General features: G+C 45.3%; 1 pseudogene; it reads right to left on the bottom strand.

Annotated features, from left to right (window-relative positions):
* LOC135554856 (uncharacterized) overlaps positions 1–23,365 on the bottom strand; it is a 44,400-nt pseudogene that overhangs the window by 2,982 nt on the left and 18,053 nt on the right.

Genomic DNA, 23,365 nt, shown 5'->3' with positions numbered 1-23,365 from the left:
CCATCAAACAACCAGATTGTTAGTCTTCTATTATTGTCCTGTCAGGGATAATGTTACGAAATTGTAGATGTATTCAGTTATTGAGGAACATGCCGAAAACATAGCATTCTGGTGATTATTCCAGTTATCCAGATGCTCGTTAGAATCATCAATCTTCTCCTCTACATACGATGCAACACATGCTTCTTTGAACAGCTTGTGGTACAAGCTGCAATGGACAAATGAGGAACACACCTAGAGCACATTATTTCTGGTGATAGCATTTAAACACACTGAGTGAATCAGCAGTTCAAGTGTGTCAAGCTACTGACTTGAAGCAGAATTGAAGGTCGGGGCAAATGGAGCGATCCACAGAGGCACGCACATGGTTGTCTCCATACTGCACTTGCAACTCATATTTGATTGTATTTAGAGCTGATGAAGGAGAGTGGCTTATTTCAAACAGCTTTGTCAATTTCTCAATGGTGTCCGCTGACATCTCTCCTCTTCAGTCCCTCAGCACTTGTCAGACTGTGGTTGTTCCGTAGACAGACATGAGGTATCTGGTACCTAAAATAAATGGGTTTAAAATAAGAGAATTTCAAGCTACTTTCTGAAAACAGGAACTTCATAACTTTTAGGCCTACTTAATAGCTTTGTTTTGACTTGTTGTCTTATGATAGGGTGGATCAATTGTATTGCACTTATATTACTAACCTTGATTCCCTTTGTTGGGTATATGAGTGGACCTCTTCAAGATCAGGTACATTATTGCACCACAACATGTGTTGTTAGTACTTCTGGCTGACCTGGACCTTGTGTTATGCTGGGGTAACGGTTTTCTTGAGTTGAAGGAGAGGCGGACCAAAATGCAGCGTGGTTTCTATTCATGGTTCTTTAATAAAGAAAACCATACATGAATAGACTAACAAAACAATAAACGTTGATAACCTAAACAGCCCTATCTGGTGCAAACAGTGACAGGAACAATCACCCACAAAACCCAACACCAAACAGGCTACCTAAATATGGTTCCCAATCAGAGACAATGACTAACACCTGCCTCTGATTGAGAACCATATCAGGCCAAACATAGAAATAGACAAACTAGACATGTAACATAGAATGCCCACTCAGATCACACCCTGACCAAATAAAACATAGAAACATACATAGCAAACTATGGTCAGGGTGTGACAGTAGTACCCCCCCCAAGGTGCGGACTCCGGCCGCAAAACCTGAACCTATTGGGGAGGGTCTGGGTGGGCATCTGTCCGCGATGGCGGCTCTGGTGCTGGATGTGGCCCCCACTTCACCATAGTCTTAGTCCGCCCCATTGTCCGCTTCCGTGGCCTCCTAACTACGGCGACCCTACTAAATGACCCCACTAGACAGAGGGGCAGCTCGGGACAGAGGGGCAGGGGCTCTGGCGCCTCTGGGCTGAGGGGCTCTGGCGCCTCTGGGCTGAGGGGCGGCACTGGCGGCACCAGGCAGACAGGCGGCACCTGGCGGCTCCTTGCAGACTGGCGGCACCTGGCGGCTCCTTGCAGACTGGCGGCACTGGCGGCTCCTTGCAGACTGGCGGCTCCTTGCAGACTGGCGGCACTGGCGGCTCCTTGCAGACTGGCGGCTCCTTGCAGACTGGCGGCACTGGCGGCTCCTTGCAGACTGGCGGCACTGGCGGCTCCTTGCAGACTGGCGGCACTGGCGGCTCCTTGCAGACTGGCGGCACTGGCGGCTCCTTGCAGACTGGCGGCACTGGCGGCTCCTTGCAGACTGGCGGCTCCTTGCAGACTGGCGGCACTGGCGGCTCCTTGCAGACTGGCGGCACTGGCGGCTCCTTGCAGACTGGCGGCACTGGCGGCTCCTTGCAGACTGGCGGCACTGGCGGCTCCTTGCAGACTGGCGGCACTGGCGGCTCCTTGCAGACTGGCGGCACTGGCGGCTCCTTGCAGACTGGCGGCACTGGCGGCTCCTTGCAGACTGGCGGCACTGGCGGCTCCTTGCAGACTGGCGGCTCCTGGCAGACTGGCGGCACTGGCGGCGCTGGGTGCAGACTGGCGGCACTGGCGGCGCTGGGCAGACTGGCGGGCACTGGCGGCGCTGGGCAGACGGGTGGCTCAGGCGGCGCTGGGCAGACTGGCGACTGATGGCGCTGGGCAGACTGGCGACTGATGGCACTGGGCAGACTGGCGACTGATGGCGCTGGGCAGACGGGAAGCTCCGGCAACGCTGGACTGAGTAGCTCTGGCGCCTCTGGAATGAGGGGCTCTAGCACCTCTGGACTGAGGGGCGGGAGCTCTGGCAGCGCCGAACAGGCGGGAGACTCCGGCAGCGCTGGAGAGGAGGAAGGCTCCAGCAGCACTGGACAGGCGGGAGGACCTGTAGGGATGAGATGGAGAGACAGCCTGGTGCGGGGGGCTGCCACTGGAGGGCTGGTGCGTGGAGGTGGTACTGGATAGACCGGACCATGCAGGCGCATTGGAGCTCTTGAGCACCGAGCCTGCCCAACCTTACCCGGTTGAATGCTCCCGGTCGCCCTGCCAGTGCGGCGAGGTGGAATAGCCCGCACTGGGCTATGCAGGCGAACCGGGGACACCGTGCGCAAGGCTGGTGCCGTGTAAGCCGGCCCAAGGAGACTCCCTGGCTTTTCCCAGGGTCCTCTCCCGTCGAGGATTTCTTCCCATGTCCAGAAGTCTTTATTTCTCTGCTCCTGCTGCTGCCCATTACCACGTCGCTTGGTCCTGTTGTGGTGGGTGATTCTGTAACGGTTTTCTTGAGTTGAATGAGAGGCGGACCAAAATGCAGCGTGGTTTCTATTCATGGTTCTTTAATAAAGAAAACTATACATGAATAGACTAACAAAACAATAAACGTGAGAAAACCTAAACAGCCCTATCTGGTGCAAACACAGAGACAGGAACAATCACCCACAAAACCCAACACCAAACAGGCTACCTAAATATGGTTCCCAATCAGAGACAATGACTAACACCTGCCTCTGATTGAGAACCATATCAGGCCAAACATAGAAATAGACAAACTAGACATGTAACATAGAATGCCCACTCAGATCACACCCTGACCAAACAAAACATAGAAACATACAAAGCAAACTATGGTCAGGGTGTGACAGCTGGCCTCTTAGGTCCACCTGTAGAAGATGTAAATGTTTTTTTTTACATGGACCGACTTACTCTTATTACGTTTCATTGTAAGTTGTATAGCCCTTGGAAGCCCAGGCTTCTCATGTCTCAATAGTCAAGTGAACGAGATGGGATTTGGAAGGATGGTCACACGAGGCTACAGGGCGATTCCTCACAAAACAGGACCATGATTTTTTGGATTTTCCCAAAAATCTAACCCATAGAATCATCAGGGTAGCCTAGTGGTTAGAGCGTTGGACTAGTAACCGGAAGGTTGCGAGTTCAAACTCCCGAGCTGACAAGGTACAAATCTGTCGTTCTGCCCCTGAACAGGCAGTTAACCCACTGTTCCCAGGCCGTCATTGAAAATAAGAATTTGTTCTTAACTGACTTGCCTAGTTAAATAAAGGTAAAAAAATCAAATAAAATCAGACTGTTGCTAACTTTGGTTGATGCTGGACAGTATTTACCGGGAGTTTTTCAATCCGCGGTAATCAAACATGGTTTTAATGATGATTCAAATTTGAAACGTTAACCGTCGGGAATTTTACCGTGGTAATCGTTTCATCCCTATCTTAGTCTTGATCACATTGAGGGAGAGGTGAATGTCCTGGCACCACACGGCCAGGTCACTGATCTCCTCCCTATATGCTGTCTCGTTGTTGTTGGTGATCAGGCCTACCACTGTTGTGTCATCGGCAAACTTAATGATGGTGTTGGAGTCGTGCCTGGCCTTGCAATCATGAGTGAAAAGGGGGAGACTGAGCACGCACCCCTGAGAGGCTCCCGTGTTATGGATCAGCGTGGCAGCTGTGTTGTTGCTATCTGGGGGCGGCCCGTCAGGAAGTCCAGGATCCAGTTGCAGAGGGAGGTGTTTAGTCCCAGGGTCCTTAGCTTAGTGATGAGTTTTGAGGGCACTATGGTGTTGAACGCTGAGCTTTAGCATTCTCACATAGGTGTTCCTTTTGTCCAGGTATGAAAGGGAAGTTTGGAGTGCAAAAGAGATTGCATCATCTGTGGATCTGTTGGGGTGGTATGCAAATTGGAGTGGGTCTAGGGTTTCTGGGATAACGGTGTTGATGTGAGCCATGACCAGCCTTTCAAAGCACTTTTTGGCTACAGTCGTGAAGTGCTCCGGGCCGGTAGTCAGTTAGGCAGGTTACCTTAGTGTTCTTGGGCACAGGAACTCTGGTCTGCTTGAAACATGTTGGTATTACAGACTCAGACAGAAAGAGGTTGAAATGTCAGTGAAGACACTTGCCAGTTGGTCAGTACATGCTCAGAGTACACATCCTGGTAATCCATCTGGCCCTGCAGCTTTGTGAATGCTGAGCTGTTTATAGGTCTTACTCACATCACAGAGCGTGATCACACAATCTTCTGGAACAGCTGGTTCTCTCATTCATGTTTCAGTGTTACTTGCCTCGAACCGAGCATGTAAGTAATTTAGTTTGTTTGGTAGGCTCGTGTCACTGGGCAGCTCTCGGCTGTGCTTCCCTTTGTAGTCTCTAATAGTTTGCAAGCCCTGCCACATCCAACGAGTGTTGGAGCCGGTGTAATATGATTCGATCTTAGTCCTGTATTGACGCTTTCCTGTTTGATGGTTCATCAGAGGGCATAGCGGAATTTCTTATAAGCTTCCGGGTTAGAATCCCACTCCTTGAAAGTGGCAGCTCTAGCCAGTAACTGATGTGGTGCACTCCTCAATGCCATCCGAAGAATTCGGGAACATATTCCAGTCTGTGCTACCAGAGCAGTGCAGTAGCTTCGCATCTGCTTCACCTGACCACTTTTTTATTGACCGAGTCACTGGTGCTTCCTGCTTTAATTTTTGCATGTAAGCAGGAATCATGAGGATTGAATTATGGTCAGATTTGCCAAATGGAGGGAGAGCTTTGAATGCATCTCTGTGTGTGTCGTAAAGGTGGTCTAGAGTTTTTTTCCCTCTGGTTGCACATTTAACATGCGGATATAAATGAGGTAAAATGGATTTAAGTTTCCCTGCATTAAAGTCCCCGGCCACAAGGAGCGCCGTCTCTGGATGAGCGTTTCCTGTTTGCTTATGGCCGTATACAGCTCATTGAGTGTGGTCTTAGTGCCAGCATCGGTCTGCGGTAGTATATAGACAGCTTTGTAAAATACAGATGAAAACTCTCTAGGTAGATAGTGTGGTCTACAGCTTATCATGAGATACTCTACCTCAGGTCAGCAAAACCTTGAGATTTCCTTAGATATCGTGCACCAGCTGTTGTTTACAAATATAGATAGACCATCATCCCTTGTCTTACCAGAGGCCGCTGTTCTATCCTGCCGATGCAGAGAATAACCCGCCAGCTGTGTGCTATTCATGTCATTCAGCCATGGACTCAGTGAAACATAAGATGTTACAGTTTTTAATGTCCTGTTGGTAGGATATACGTGCTTTTAGTTTATTTTCCAGCGATTGTACTTTGGCCAGTAGTACAGATGACAAGGGCAGATTAGCCACTCGTCGGCGGATCCTCACAAGGCACCCTGATCTTTTTCAGCAATATCTTTTCCATCTCTTTCTCCTGCGAATGATGGTGATGAGGGCCTGTTCGGGTGTCTGGAGTAAATCCCACTCCTCCAACTCATTAAAGAGCAATCCTTTGTCCAGTTCAATGTGAGTAATCGCTGTTCTGAATTCCAGAAGCTCTTTTCGGTCATAAGAGACGGTAGCAGCAACAAAACGAGTTTTTTTTATGCAAAAAAACAGCATGGTGGGTTAAGAGCCCATGAAATGGCAGCCATTCTCTTCGGTGCCATCTTGCTACACAATGTAGTCAAATGTAAGTGTAAAACACTGTGGCTATTTTGTGATGTTCCTGGGACATCCTCGCACCTTTTTGTTTGCATGTGAAAGTTTAAATCCACATGTGAAAGGTTATGTGAAATACCATCACATGTGAAGTGTTCCAAAACCACATGGTTTCACATGCGAAATCATGTGGTTTTTCCCGTAAGGGTTATGCCCAATTGCCCACTTGAACATACCTTGTACACAATTACATAGGCAGCCTGCCTTCTCCCCTGCTATATGATATTGCACACTTGGACAGACTGCTTTGCTTGCTTGGATTATTAGGATATCATCCGTGTTTGAGATGTTTTCCTTCCCTTCAAAGTATTTTCTAATGTTTCGCACTTTTGTTCTTAGCAACTGCCCTGTGATACACAGTATAGTTACAGTTACAATTGTTTAAGTAGAGCTCTTATCAACATACTACTATTTGAGTGAAATCACTTAATTCGTATAGCCTAACCTTTTTAACGATGTCATTGTCATAAGCAGTTAACAAAAGACACATTACTAGTTGTGTAAAGTACTTAAGTAAAAATACTTTAAAGTGCTACTTAAGTCGTTTTTTGAGGTATCTGTACTTTAATATTTATATAACTTTTACTTTAACTTCACTACATTTGAAATAAAATGTACATTTTACTCCATACATTTTCCATGCCACCCAAAAGTACTTGTCACATTTTGACAGGAAAATTATCAAATTCACACACTTATCAAGATAACATCCCTGGTCATCCCTACTGCAGCTCATCTGGCAGACTCACTAAACACTGCTTTGTCAGTAAATTATTTCTGCGTGTTGGAGTGTACCCCTGGCTATCCGTCAATAACAAAAGAAACAAGAAAATTGTGCCGTCTGGTTTGCTTGATGAGGAATTTGAAATGATTTATACTTGTACTTTTTATACTTAAGTACATTTTAGTCATTCCAGTTACTTTTGATACTTACGTATATTTAAAACAAAATACTTATAGACTTTTAATTAAGTAGTATTTTACTGGGTGACTTTCACTTTTACTTGAGTCATTTTCTATTAAGGTATCTTCACTTTTACACAAGGGACAATAGAGTACTTTTTTCCACCATTGCATATTACCAAACCCCTTAAGCAAACACACTCATTCATGTAATAGAAACGGCGAGAGTGCATTCACTTGTGCTACAGCAGGCAACGTTGTGGGCGACTGAAATGAAAGAAGCATACGGGTATCTGATTAAGCTGCTTTACCTCGGCTGCATGGGAACTCATGCTAAGACACGTCACAATCACTTATTCACTATCTCTGAATCTCACCAAATCCTTTGGCGGTGAGGTGGGAAATCAGCGATAAAGAGGAAGATATGTCACAGTACACGTACTATAGACCTACTGTGCACACACGCCTCCTAGTCCGAACCATCCCACACCGTACAAATGTCACCATTGACAACTCTCAGGGGGGAGAGTTGGCAAAGTCGAGTAAATAATTGACTAAGATATCTACATGAACACTAGATATCGTGAAAAGGCATACACAGTAATAAGACGTGTCTTTTTCTTAGGGGTTGTGCTTCTTAAGGCATAAGCTCTGCTGGGTTTGAATGCACTTCAATGTGTAGCTCGAGACTCACTTCAATGAACTCTCAATGTTGTGAAGCAAAGTCTATCTGTAAGTGTCACAAGGGTGAGGGTGCTGGCACACACTTCTGCCAACTTCCCAATAAGTGATTTTACACTGGAATCTCAATCATCTCACTAAACTTGTTTTACTCTGTGGTGAATACCAGGACTATAGCCAGGTGGACAAAGTATTCAGAATGCTTGTCTTGTTGGGGCGGCAGGGTAGCCTAGTGGTTAGAACGTTGGACTAGTAACCGGAAGGTTGTGAGTTCAAACCCCCGAGCTGACAAGGTACAAATCTGTAGTTCTGCCCCTGAACAGGCAGTTAACCCACTGTTCCCAGGCCGTCATTGAAAATAAGAATGTGTTCTTAACTGACTTGCCTGGGTAAATAAAGGTAAGAAAAAAAAGAATATTAACTGATTCCACTCTCACAAAGTAGTACGAGAATTCATAGTTATCAACCAAATGTTAGCACTAGCATTAGCTACCTTACGTGACCTGGCCTTTTCAAACGTCTTTTCAAACACGGTCTTGGGAAAACGGCATGGGTTATATATATATATATATATATATATATATATATATCTATCTACTGTGAGGGAGAAAACTGAGGCCTAGCTTTGAATGTGTATCTATACAACTGGCAACATGAGGGTGGCCTGACTACAGAAGGCAATGTAAGATCACTGTGGCTGATAAGCTCTGGGACCTGCTGCACGGTTGTCAGCGACAGCTAGGCCTGACAGAGAGAAGGAAGTGGAACTGCCCGCAGAGAGAGACCACACGGACCACTGATCACTATAATGCTCCCTGGCATGAAGGCATCCACATAACTAAACATAGCACCTTTCTGTCAACTTGTAGGGCACATCTAAAGACATTCAGAACAATCAATGGGATTTGCATCTTGCAGGCATTGCAGTGGATTCAGTGTTTCCTGCACAGAGCAACACTGTTGAAGACATTAGATCAAGAACAATCTGTTTCACAGAAACAAAACCTGTCTAAAACAGCAACTGGATTACAATCTGTACCCTCACAGAGATTCTAAAATCATGTAAATGTGTTTATTAGAAAGTAATAAAAAGGTCCAGGCAAAATGCACTTTTTTTAATTTTAATGAGGCTGCAATCGTAAACATTGAAGCAGCACGCTCTCCAACTGAAAACACGGCGACGTGTCATGTCCTGTTTTGTCTCGGCAGACAGAACAGCTCTAACCAGAGATATCACACACACCATCACATCACAGAGGGAAATGGAAGAGAAAAGTGGCAGTGAAAAGGACATCAGTCCGCACTTCAAAGAGATTGTTCTGTAGCTTTCACAGACACAGGCAGCACACAGCAGTGTTTCCAGCAACACATTATTTCACACAGCTTTCAGGACCAGATTGATTTTTTTTCAAATGGGGTAACACACCCCATCTGCCTGTTGCCATCAAGCTACTCAAGCCTCCTCCAAATGATGTTGGATAAACGGGGGACGCTTTGAAGATTGACATGCCGATATCTTGAGACAATACAGAGAGAGAATCTGCGCCAAAAATGGAAAATGTACTTGATCAATATCAAGGAAACAACAATACATTTTCCACACACACAATAAAATAAAGAAATATTCTTTGAGTGTGTGTTTATTAAAACAGTAATAATTCACATTTTATGCAATCCTCCTTTGGCTGTAACTTTGCATGCATGGGTCCCCCCCCCAAAAAAAAAAACATGAACAAAAAGAGACAGACATGTGATGAGGTTACAGTATTGAGCAGCCACTGTAAGCAGAGGCCGAACAAGCCAAGGCTTCTTCATAACTCCTGTGCTAACTAATAGACCGACTAAATCAGGTCGGACAGCAGACGCGCCTGTAGTCCAGAATGGAACATAAGCCAGACGTGTTTATCTCATTCATTATGTGGAATTACCTGTTGTCGGAATCGACTCTCTTGAAAACAAATACTACAGCCGGTCAGAACCATTAACCTGACTACATGTCTCTGTCTATCTGTCATGATGTACACACACACACACACACACAAAGAGAAATCCCTCAAAATGTAGATGCCAAGGTTGTTTTAGCCCTATCTCCTCAAATGACAATAGATCAAAATGTCCTAGCTAGATATCTTGAGTGCGCAAAATCAACAAGCCACATGGTGGCTAAATCACATGGTGCGAAGTAGCACCAGGTCTCTCACAGAGGTGTCAAATCAACAGCAGGTTCAACAGTGTTCATGGAAGAAGCCCCGCTTATTCTGCCCCCCTGTGTTGAGAGTCTGGAATTGATCACATCAAAGTGTCAGGTTACTCGACCCTGGACTTGGCTGTTAGCCAGAGAAACAGATAACAACACCGGAGTGGATTGTCAGAGTAGACTCTGCGCAAAGACAGGCCACGATCAATTGTCTGATGATGCTCAAAAAGAAATCATGATTTAAATGTTAACATACTGTCGGCTACATTTCGACGGAATGAATCAATGAAACAATCATCAGACCACACGTGAATACAATGAATAGGCCAACAATGAGTAGACAACAGCTAGTACAGAGGTACAGACCAGGTGGGATGTAGGAGCACAATGGGATCCCTACAAAAACTACATCCTGGTATTTGATGAGCACAACGATATTACTATAAATCCACCAGAGTAACATGAGCTTAAAAAAACTTTCCCAATTATTGCAGGATTACATCACTGATGGGAATCCGGGCATTAAGAGGTCTAATATATCGAAGTACAATAGCAGCAGGTGAATTTAATTATTTAGACCAAATGTGTTCTTCAACCTCCACAGAAGTCATCTTCATGGCGTTGTGGGACAAGATAGGATCCCCGATTACAGTCCAGACCTGTGTTCAAACACTATTTGAAATCTATCAAATACTTACGAGTGCTTAAGTCTTCCTGGAGTGCCATATGGGCAGGGTTGAGGGCATTTTCTATTGTTTCCATGGCAAAGGGGCAAGGTCAATCAAGCACAGATAAAGTATTTGAAATGATTTCAAAAAGTACTCAGGTCTGTTACTGTAACGGTTTTCTTGACTTGAAGGAGAGGCGGACCAAAGCGCAGAGTGGTTATTTTGAATCATGTTTAATAAAGCACTTCACATGAACAAACTAACAAAAACAAGAACCGTGAAAACCCAAACCAGTCCTATCTGGTGCAAACACAGAGACAGGAACAATCACCCACAAACACACAGTGAAACCCAGGCTACCTAAGTATGATTCTCAATCAGAGACAACTAATGACACCTGCATCTGATTGAGAACCATACTAGGCCGAAACATAGAAATACCCAAATCATAGAAAAACAAACATAGACTGCCCACCCCAACTCACGCCCTGACCATACTAAATAATGATAAAACAAAGGAAATAAAGGTCAGATCGTGACAGTTACAGAGCACAGCCAAGAAAGACCGGAAAGAATGGGTTACTATGAAGGAAATGGGTGATTTGTCTGCACGACAAGAGGGCTGACAGTGTGGGTATGAAGCTTTCATTGACTAAGAAGTTTGCGGGGGGGTCACATTACTCCTCCATGGGAAGATGTTATGTCTGTGAGATCGACAGTTTGACTGCTGTGGAAGTCTGGAATCCAACATGGCATGCCAAATACAACCTTTGAACTCCCCACCTGAACTCCCCACCTTCTAAGGGGCAGTGTGTCTCTCACGTTGTGTCATGTTGAAAAGAAAGCTCTGGAGGACTCTTCAGATCCAATTTCTCATTAAATTTAGGAATCGACAGACTGAAAGACTCGGGAGCCTCTCGGTAAAAGAAGAATGTCAAGAATATTTAACCGGCCTCCCGGGTGGCGCAGTGGTTAAGGGCGCTGTACTGCAGCACCCTTAGAGACTCTGGGTTCGCGCCCAGGCTCTGTCGTAACAGGGAGGTCCGTGGGGCAACGCACAATTGGCCTAGCGTTGTCCGGGTTAGGGAGGGCTTGGTTGGTAGGGATGTCCTTGTCTCATCGCACACCAGTGACTCCTGTGGCGGGATGGGTGCAGTGTGCGCTAACCAAGGTTGCCAGGTACACGGTGTTTCCTCCGGCACATTGGTGCGGCTGACTTCCGGGTTGGATGTTCGCTGTGTTAAGAAGCAGGTTGTGTATCGGAGGACGCATGTCTTTCAACCTTTGTCTCTCCCGAGCCCATACGGGAGTTGTAGCGATGAGACAAGATAGTAGCTACTACAACAATTGGATACCACGAAATTGGGGGTAAAAATTCAACAACAACAAAAATAAAAATAATATTTAAACATTATTTTAAAAGACCCTTAAAAAGGTTAGAAATCCCTTTTTGTAAAGGCAACCTGGGATATTTACCCCACAGTAGACATATTGGCTAGTAGTCAAACAACATCAGCCAACTGTATGACGTTTTATCTCTCGTTCTCTCTGTTGTGGTTGATACTGTAAAAGTAACCAGAGGCCACGAAAAAGGTGCCATTGAAACAGGGAGAAAGTGAAGAACATTTACTTCCACAGCAGACAGTCAAGCAATGTCAGCCATTTCAATGAGTTGTCCCTTTCTGTTCTGGTTGATACAGCAAATCCGACCAAGAACCGTCTACTTCCTGTAACACTTAGAGCCGGAGCCCTGTCTATCCTCTTGAGTTACTATACTGTACCCCAAATGGTACACCATTTCCTATGTAGTGCACTACTTTTGACAAGGGTGCAGCTTGGGACTAAGACTAACTTGACAGGTGCTTCCTGTTGGAGTGAGTTTTCGAATCTCTTCAGTTCCCCCACAGAACATTAAAGGGGCACTTCACCACTTTTTACCCCATTTTGAAAGGAAGACACTAGTATGGTGCTGGAAATAATGAATGTGAATTTAAAAACAGGTGACCTGCCCCTTTAACACTCATCTGCCACTCATGTTCCCCGTCATTAGCACCTGACACAGCGATGTTAGTGTAGTGTCACACCACTTAGGATCATGAAGATCATTAGCCCGTTAATTCATGCCAAGACTGTCAGCTGTTTTAAATGTTCATTGCTGTAATTGCTATGTTATACTTTAGGGAAATTATCTGGTACTTCTGGACAGTAGGCCATAAAACATAAAACAAATATGGGTAGGTTTCAACAGCATGCAAATATGGATAATTTTTATAATTTTACATTTATTTAACCAGGTTGGCCAGTTGAGAACAAATTCTCATTTACAACTGCGACCTGGCCAAGATAAAGCAAAGCAGTGTGACACCAACAACAACAGAATTACACATGGAATAAACAAACGTGCAGTCAATAACACAATAGGAAAAGTCTATATACAGTGTGTATACAGTGTGTGCAAATGGCGTAAGGAGGTAAGGCAATAAATAGGCCATAGTAGCAAGTAATTACAATTTAGCAAATTAACACTAGAGTGATAGATGTGCAGATAATGATGTGCAAGTAGAAATACTGGAAATAATGGTGTGCAAAAGAGCAAAAAAGTAAATAAAACAATATGGGGATGAGGTAGGTAGTTGGATGGCCTATTTACAGATGGGCTGTGTACAGCTGCAGCGATCGGTAAGCTGCACAGATAGCTGATGCTTAAAGTTAGTGAGGAAGATATAAGTCTCCAACTTATTCGTTTCAGTCATTGGCAGCAGAGAATTGGAAGGAAACGCGACCAAAGTAGGTGTTGGCTTTGGGGATGATCAGTGAGATATACCTGCTGGAGCGTGTGCTGTGGTTATGGTGACCAGTGAGCTGAGATAAGGCGGAGATTTACCTAGCAGAGACTTATAGGTTACCTGGAGCCAGTGGGTCTGGCGACGAATATGTAGCGAGGGCCAGCCAACGAGAGCATACAGGTCGCATTGGTGGGTGTTATATAGGGCTTTGGTGACGGATGGCACTGTGAAAGACTGCATCCAGTTTGCTGAGTAGAGTGTTGGAGGTTATTTTGTAAATGACATCACTGATGTCGAAGATCGGTAGGATTGTCAGTTTTACAAGGGTATGTTTGGCAGCGTGAGTGAAGGAGGCTTTGTTGCGAAACAGGAAGCCGATTCTAGATTTAATTTTGGATTGGAGATGTTTAATATGAGTCGAGAAGGGGAGTTTATAGTCTCGCCAGACACCTAGGTATTTGTAGTTGTCCACATATTCTAAGTTAGAACCGTCCAGAGTAGTGATGCTAGTCAGGCGGGCGGGTGCGGGCAGCGATCGGTTGAAGAGCATTTAGTTTTACTAGCGTCTAAGAGCAGTTGGAGGCATTGAAGCTCGTTTGGAGGTTTGTTTAAACAATGTCCAAAGAAGGGCCAGATGTGTACAGAATGGTGTCATCTGCATAGAGGTGGTTTTGTCTCAGCTTGTCTTATCTTAGATCATTCATGTATTTCGTTCATTACAATGAAATTAGACAAAATGTATGAGATTAGCGTGAGCATGTCACGCCCTGACCTTAGTGTTATTTGTTTTCTTTATTATTTTGGTTAGGTCAGGGTGTGACATGGGTGATTATATGGTTTTGTCCTGTCTACGGTTTTTGTATGTTTATGGGGTTGTTGCCAGTCTAGGGTTTTTTGTATGTCTATGGTTGCTTAGATTGGTTCTCAATTAGAGGCAGCTGTTTATTGCTGTCTCTGATTGGGAACCATATTTAGGCAGCCATATTCCTTGAGTATTTTGTGGGTGACTATCTATGTCTATGTGTTAGTTGCCAGTGTCAGCACTATACTTAGCGTCATGTTTGTTTTTGTAGTTTGTTTAAGTGTTTCTTCATTAAAACAAGATGTATTCATCTCATGCTGCACTTTGGTCTCCTCCATTCAACGAACGTGACAGAGCAGAAGAGTTGTCAAATCGCTCCACTTTGAGACCCACCAATTAAGTGAAATGGAGATAGGACTGCTGACGCTAACATCAGTAATATCACCCATTAAACAGGAAGTCATTGAGGGTCAAGCGTTTCAATCCCTCAATCGTAATCAGGCTACAGGGAACACTTTGATTCTGTAAATCACTCCCATTCACATCCCCTGGGGTCAAGGACCAAAGGGATTTCCTCCTCTGCACTTCCTGACATGACAGGACTGGTGACATACGGGTATAACGGTATGTCCCTGACTAAAACCACCACATCTTTAACCTGGACATACATTTTAGATGGGCGATAAAGGCAAAGGTTTTTTTTTTAAGTGGTATTGGTCTTTGTATATTTGTTTTATATCTTTGATGTCTTTGAATCTTTTGATAATTTTCTTTGTAATTCTATATGTATAAAACATGTCATTAAAAAATATTAGAGCTGACTTGAGAAATCTGTCATTTGAGTCCAGCTGGTCCGAACACGTATAAGCTACTTCCCACTCCTGAATTAAAACAGACAGTATTCCGTCTGCTAAATCCACTTTTACAGCAGATGATTTGATTTGCTTTTCATCTGTGTCAGATGGTGCAGTTCATTGACATGCCTGTGGGTTTACGTATGGATTTCCATTAAGAGCTCCATTCAATTAGTTGGAATGAAGGCGAGGAGAGAGAGAGAGAGAGAGAGACAGAGGCTCAGCTGCCATAATGTGTTTAAGGTTCTCAAGGAGCCTCCATTTGACCTGAATGTCAACTCTTGTCCAGTTCAGATGAGGTTCTCAATGTTCACTGAATTTGAAAGCTTTATCACGACGGAAGCAGGCTTAACTACAGTTCAGTATCAGCACAAGGGAGTTGAACTTCCAGACATGGAGCGCTGAGAAAAATGGTAGACTTACAGTATATGCTATGTTATACAACTGGTGGGTCTAATCCTGAATGGTGATTGGTTAAAACAGCATTCCAGCTGGTGTCTATTCCAAAGGTTACCAACAGCTAAATCTATGACATTAAAATGCCTGTTTACTCTGTTCCACCTGACTGCGCAATCCACTGTCTCATCAGCACAGCCAGGCAATTTATAAACTTGATCTCCACTAAATAAAGTATATAAAACATTCTCACATTTCCTTTAGACTCACAATTAGTTTTCAACAAGGAGATTTGTTTCCGGTTTCCGGTTCCGGGTTGGAGCGAGCGGTCGCATCTACACTTCGGTCCGCAGGTAGTATAACCTTTCATTACATTTCATTATAGTACAACGGTTTGATTTGTCTAATCTTAGCAATTTCTTCTTAGCTAGCTACATAGCCGTCTTCGTATCAAAGATAATTGCGTAATTATCGTATTTCGTCGTCCTAACGTAGTCTACACTGCTATCTGCCCAGCAGCTAGCTAACGTCCACTAGCACAGCAGCTAGCTAACGTCCACTAGCACTGTAGAAACTATTACACTCAACGACTCGATTAGTGTAGTGTTAGCTAGCTACATAGTTGTCTTTGCTGTCTTCGTATCCAAGGTAATTGTGTAGTTTAGAGTGTCTAGACTTAGAGTGATTATCTTAATTTACCGAGGTTAGCTAGCCAGCTATTTGTCGTCCTTAACGTAGGAGTTACTGCTAGCTAGCTAGCCAACAGCTAGCCAACGTCTTCCGAATTGAACTTCAACAACCCGGTCAACATTCCGCCTCGCTCCACAGGTAGTATCACATTTTCATTTAACTTCATTACAGTACAACGGTTTGATTTGTTTGATCGTAGCTAGCTAGCTACATAGCCGTCTTTGTATCTAAGACAATTGTGTAGTCTGGAGCGATTTTCTAGGTTAGCTAGCCAGCTATTGGCGTTCTTTTAACGTAACATTACGTAATCAACACTGCTAGCTAGCCAGCTAGCCCCCGAATAGCAGCACTGTAGAAACTATTACACTCGACGGAACGACTTGATTAGTGTAGTGTCAACAACGCAGCCACTGCCAGCTAGCCTACAAAGTCAACAACGTAGCCACTGCCAGCTAGCCTACCCCAGCAGTACTGTATCATTTCAATCATTTTAGTCAATAAGATTCTTGCTACGTAAGCTTAACTTTCTGAACATTCAATAAGTGTAGTCCACTTGTCATTCCAATCTCCTTTGCATTAGCGTAGCCTCTTCTGTAGCCTGTCAACTATGTGTCTATCTATCCCTGTTCTCTCCTCTCTGCACAGACCATACAAACGCTCCACACCGCGTGGCCGCGGCCACCCTAATCTGGTGGTCCCAGCGCGCACGACCCACGTGGAGTTCCAGGTCTCCGGTAGCCTCTGGAACTGCCGATCTGCGGCCAACAAAGCAGAGTTCATCTCAGCCTATGCCTCCCTCCAGTCCCTCGACTTCTTGGCACTGACGGAAACATGGATCACCACAGACAACACTGCTACTCCTACTGCTCTCTCTTCGCCCACCCACGTGTTCTCGCACACACCGAGAGCTTCTGGTCAGCGGGGTGGTGGCACCGGGATCCTCATCTCTCCCAAGTGGTCATTCTCTCTTTCTCCCCTTACCCATCTGTCTATCGCCTCCTTTGAATTCCATGCTGTCACAGTTACCAGCCCTTTCAAGCTTAACATCCTTATCATTTATCGCCCTCCAGGTTCCCTCGGAGAGTTCATCAATGAGCTTGATGCCTTGATAAGCTCCTTTCCTGAGGACGGCTCACCTCTCACAGTCCTGGGCAACTTTAACCTCCCCACGTCTACCTTTGACTCATTCCTCTCTGCCTCCTTCTTTCCACTCCTCTCCTCTTTTGACCTCACCCTCTCACCTTCCCCCTACTCACAAGGCAGGCAATATGCTCGACCTCATCTTTACTAGATGCTGTTCTTCCACTAACCTCATTGCAACTCCCCTCCAAGTCTCCGACCACTACCTTGTATCCTTTTCCCTCTCGCTCTCATCCAACACTTCCCACACTGCCCCTACTCGGATGGTATCGCGCCGTCCCAACCTTCGCTCTCTCTCCCCCGCTACTCTCTCCTCTTCCATCCTATCATCTCTTCCCTCTGCTCATACCTTCTCCAACCTATCTCCTGATTCTGCCTCCTCAACCCTCCTCTCTTCCCTTTCTGCATCCTTTGACTCTCTATGTCCCCTATCCTCCAGGCCGGCTCGGTCCTCCCCTCCCGCTCCGTGGCTCGACGACTCATTGCGAGCTCACAGAACAGTGCTCCGGGCAGCCGAGCGGAAATGGAGGAAAACTCGCCTCCCTGCGGACCTGGCATCCTTTCTCACTCCCTCCTCTCTACATTTTCCTCCTCTGTCTCTGCTGCTAAAGCCACTTTCTTCCACTCTAAATTCCAAGCATCTGCCTCTAACCCTAGGAAGCTCTTTGCCACCTTCTCCTCCCTCCTGAATCCTCCTCCCCTCCCCCCTCCTCCCTCTCTGCAGATGACTTCGTCAACCATTTTGAAAAGAAGGTCGACGACATCCGATCCTCGTTTGCTAAGTCAAACGACACCGCTGGTTCTGCTCACACTGCCCTACCCTGCGCTCTGACCTCTTTCTCCCCTCTCTCTCCAGATGAAATCTCGCTTCTTGTGACGGCCGGCCGCCCAACAACCTGCCCGCTTGACCCTATCCCCTCCTCTCTTCTCCAGACCATTTCCGGAGACCTTCTCCCTTACCTCACCTCGCTCATCAACTCATCCCTGACCGCTGGCTACGTCCCTTCCGTCTTCAAGAGAGCGAGAGTTGCACCCCTGCTGAAAAAACCTACACTCGATCCCTCCGATGTCAACAACTACAGACCAGTATCCCTTCTTTCTTTTCTCTCCAAAACTCTTGAACGTGCCGTCCTTGGCCAGCTCTCCCGCTATCTCTCTCAGAATGACCTTCTTGATCCAAATCAGTCAGGTTTCAAGACTAGTCATTCAACTGAGACTGCTCTTCTCTGTATCACGGAGGCGCTCCGCACTGCTAAAGCTAACTCTCTCTCCTCTGCTCTCATCCTTCTAGACCTATCGGCTGCCTTCGACACTGTGAACCATCAGATCCTCCTCTCCACCCTCTCCGAGTTGGGCATCTCCGGTGCGGCCCACGCTTGGATTGCGTCCTACCTGACAGGTCGCTCCTACCAGGTGGCGTGGCGAGAATCTGTCTCCTCGCCACGCGCTCTCACCACTGGTGTCCCCCAGGGCTCTGTTCTAGGCCCTCTCCTGTTCTCGCTATACACCAAGTCACTTGGCTCTGTCATAACCTCACATGGTCTCTCCTATCATTGCTATGCAGACGACACACAATTAATCTTCTCCTTTCCCCCTTCTGATGACCAGGTGGCGAATCGCATCTCTGCATGTCTGGCAGACATATCAGTGTGGATGACGGATCACCACCTCAAGCTGAACCTCGGCAAGACGGAGCTGCTCTTCCTCCCGGGGAAGGACTGCCCGTTCCATGATCTCGCCATCACGGTTGACAACTCCATTGTGTCCTCCTCCCAGAGCGCTAAGAACCTTGGCGTGATCCTGGACAACACCCTGTCGTTCTCAACTAACATCAAGGCGGTGGCCCGTTCCTGTAGGTTCATGCTCTACAACATCCGCAGAGTACGACCCTGCCTCACACAGGAAGCGGCGCAGGTCCTAATCCAGGCACTTGTCATCTCCCGTCTGGATTACTGCAACTCGCTGTTGGCTGGGCTCCCTGCCTGTGCCATTAAACCCCTACAACTCATCCAGAACGCCGCAGCCCGTCTGGTGTTCAACCTTCCCAAGTTCTCTCACGTCACTCCGCTCCTCCGCTCTCTCCACTGGCTTCCAGTTGAAGCTCGCATCCGCTACAAGACCATGGTGCTTGCCTACGGAGCTGTGAGGGGAATGGCACCGCAGTACCTCCAGGCTCTGATCAGGCCCTACACCCAAACAAGGGCACTGCGTTCATCCACCTCTGGCCTGCTCGCCTCCCTACCACTGAGGAAGTACAGTTCCCGCTCAGCCCAGTCAAAACTGTTCGCTGCTCTGGCCCCCCAATGGTGGAACAAACTCCCTCACGACGCCAGGACAGCGGAGTCAATCACCACCTTCCGGAGACACCTGAAACCCCACCTCTTCAAGGAATACCTAGGATAGGATAAGTAATCCTTCTCACCCCCCTTAAATGATTTAGATGCACTATTGTAAAGTGGCTGTTCCACTGATGTCAGAAGGTGAATTCACCAATTTGTAAGTCGCTCTGGATAAGAGCGTCTGCTAAATGACTTAAATGTAATGCAAATGTATAAACCTTGCTGTCTGTTATTCGACATTTGCAACATCGTTTCAATATTCAAATTCTTTCTCCAGCTGTCCCATAGTAATGAACGTGTCTCAGCCATCGGAAGTCATGAATCAGCTGGCATAATTTTTATGGATATATACAAAGAAATGTCAATTGAAAAAAGGTCAAATGAAACAAAGTGCAGCTAGTTTGCAGCCTTTCCAGCTTCAGCTTGAAGTGATTGTTTTTTAGATGTGTTGTTGGCTAGCTCCTCTGAACAACAGTGTCCTGACGAGTGAGCACAGGTTCTACCCCAGGCGAAATCCCACGTCATTAGCTCATTGTTGTGGATGTATCCAAATAAATGTCACTAGAAAACAGCTCGCCTGCCGTTCTGTCCCTTGCCACACCACACTGGATTTACTGACCCCTGCCTGCTCTGATCCTGAGACTGCCTTCAGTTCTCAACCTTTTGCACCCTATCTGGATGACTGACCTCTGTCTGCCCATGACCTGTCGTTTGCCTGTCCCTGTACTAGTAATAAACTTTTGTTTCTTTGACACTGTCTGGTCTGCATCTGGGTCTTACCTGAAACGTGATAATCATGAATGGTCACCCACCTCCATGAGCTGGTTGAGCCTAGCCTACTCTGTCAGACTGTGAGTCATGATTATTGTGTAGTTGAGACATGCCACACCTTGCATGGGGAATACAATATCTTTTTTGGAGGTTCCTGTTACATGTGCATGCTTAGGCCTATGCGTGGAAATGTGTTGAATACAATTTATTTTGAAATGTTTATGATGGTACATGGTTTATGTTATAAATTGCATGAATGTACAAACCGCCAAATGTTTATAGCTTGGTAAAGATCCAGTAGGCATTTGAGATCCTAATGTGACATTAAGCCTGCATATAACAGTTTTTCAGAGCGAGACAGATTGAAGTGTTTGTTGCTGAATGTGAACCACGGAGAAGCTACAACCTACATTGTTGAGGGGTTGCCAGGACTTTGACAGTAACTTACAGGCAGCTCAGTGGCAAGTAATATTCTGTATTTCATATTACAGTACACCAACTGTAAAATAAATATGGTATCAAAGAATGTACTGTGTAATGACACACAGTACAATGGCATAAAAATGTACAATGCATTTACATTTATTATACTGTACAAATTGGTGAAAAAAAAAGCTATCTAAATCATTAAAGGGGGGGGGTGAGAAGGTAATCTTGAAGATAGTATTTTACTGTAATTACAGTTTTGACTGGGCTGAGCGGGGACAGAAGCAAGCAGGATGGCTTGCTTGGGTGTAGGGCCTGATCAGAAAGTGTTTACACATAACAGCATAGTGTATGGTACTGTATTCTGTGGGGTGGAATTACAGTACCATTTGAAATAAAGCAATTCTTTCCCCGAACCACAACATTTCCCCACAATGCACCATCATTTACAGTATGCTGCTTTACTCTTGATAATACCCCAAATTGGGGAGTTTGACATCCACAGGTGCAATGCCATATTATTTCCCCCTATCTTGCCTGTGCATATTCTAGAACAGCAAAATTGATAAATCAAACATTTGACAACACCTACAGGTATCTTTTCTCTCCCACCATCTGTTTGTGAAGTGCCACCGAGAACCCAAAGAGACTTCCCAGGGTCTTTCCTTCCTTGACGACAGGGGACCGCGTGTCCAGGTTGAACCCTTGAAGATAATGTGCACAACAGGACAAGCAACAGGAGGTAGTAGGTTAATCGTACGTAGAGAACCGGAGTAGATGAAAGATCAAATGTTCAAATGCAGAATTGGTTGTCTTCTTTTTCAAGTGACTATCAAATCTTTCCCACAAGTCAAATAACCTGAGCAGCCCTCAACGAACTCGCATAATTATTGCTACCCCCGCGACACTTTCTGCCTGGTCTCATACACTAGACATTACATAGTAAATGTAAATCCGGACACTCAAATGATTACATTAAATTATATTTGGTATGGTCACATAAGACAAAATTCATAACACATCATACATTTAGCAAATTGTTAACGTATCTTACGAAATGGATGGTGGACATCCAAAAATGAATACATACCATACGCATCGTGCAAATTGTAGCATCTCATTTGTACTCAGTTTTTTTATTTTACCTTTATTTAACCAGGCAAGTCAGTTAAGAACAAATTCTTATTTTCAATGACTGCCGAGGAACAGTGGGTTAACTACCTGTTCAGGGGGAGAACAACAGATTTGTATCTTGTCAGCCCGGGGGGTTTGAACTTCTGGTTACTAGCCCAACGCTCTAACCACTAGGCTACCCTGCCTAGAGCAGTTGCTGTAATGATTTGTGAGAATCACTGCCAGACAGCATAGAGTAGCTAGCCTATTCTCTAGTCTCGACAGTGCATTCTCCAAGTAGTGTGGGAGTTTAGAATATTATATTTAAGTGTGTATATTGTGCCCCAAAGAGAAAGTGGTTGGAAGACAAATTGCAAGAATTATTATTTTTTTTTTTACCTGCACTTTGACAATAACCTTCCCCTTCTGCAATACAGATCATTTGCAATTGGATACATGGAGTGTAGGATCACTTTTGAATAACACTGAACAAACGTGTTATAACAACACACACTGTCCCCACTGCCTGTAGTAGTTGAAACGTTTATGGGCAGAGTCCTATGATGTCATTAAAGAATACAAACCGCATGACTTAGTTAAGTTGATCTTTCTTAGAAGCCATGCCATCTCACATAATATTGCCAAGACACGTCCCTCTCTGTGAGGTTTCCCGTAGTTATGCTTTTGATGATGTCTGACTGGGTAACAAGTTCAGAATCCATTTCAGAATCACAAAGCCAGGTTGTTGTCATCCTTCCTCTTGTTTTCCCCTTCAATATTTCACGTTATCCCTCACTTCCTCTCCTCTCTATCCCTTCTGTTTCTCAACCATTGTAGATGTTTCCCACAACCTTGTTCCGAGCAGGCACACCAGGCAGCAGCTGCTGTGACAGTTATTGCTGGCTGAAGAAAGCGTTGTTTTGACTTGAACGCACCTCTACTTCGGAGTAACATTTGTGAAATGGTTATGAGCGAGTAACAACCTGAAAAATCAGGATGAAAGAATCATTTTTCTGCCAGATGTTGAATGTCACATCGGGCATTCAACAGTCTGGGCTCTATTTTCGGCTGGTGTTTAACCAATGCAATTGTCATACTTGAGTAAAAGTAAAGATACCTTAATAGAAAATGACTCAAGTAAAAGTGAAAGTCACCCAGTAAAATGCTACTTGAGTAAAATTCTATAAGTATCTGGTTTAAAATGTACTTTCTGTAAGTACAGTGGGGGAAAAAATACTCAATTGTCATACTTGAGTAAAAGTAAATGCTATACATCAAATTCCTTATATTAAACAAGCCAGATGCCACAAATATATCGTTTTTTTTACACCCTGATAAGTAGATTTTAGCCTACTGTAGATAATTCAGGAAGGAGAGGATAAAGGGGCTGTAGGACCGCTGACAGCATGGTATGTCACAATATCACGTCACAACACACACAGACACAGACGGCTACAAGGACTCGGTGACAAGACACATCTCAGAATCTCTATCCCATACATACAGTTCACCCAGAAACAAAAAACTATTCTACAGGATTCTACACCAAGACATAACAGTCAACAGTCCAACTTTCCCAGCTCACGTGGGGTTGCCTGGGAACCAGATGGCAGATGACAACACCAACATCATAGT

The sequence above is a fragment of the Oncorhynchus masou genome, chromosome 14, assembly GCF_036934945.1.
Source record: "Oncorhynchus masou masou isolate Uvic2021 chromosome 14, UVic_Omas_1.1, whole genome shotgun sequence".
In the NCBI taxonomy this organism is placed as follows: domain Eukaryota; kingdom Metazoa; phylum Chordata; class Actinopteri; order Salmoniformes; family Salmonidae; genus Oncorhynchus; species Oncorhynchus masou.
This window is presented reverse-complemented; position numbering and strand designations above follow the sequence as displayed.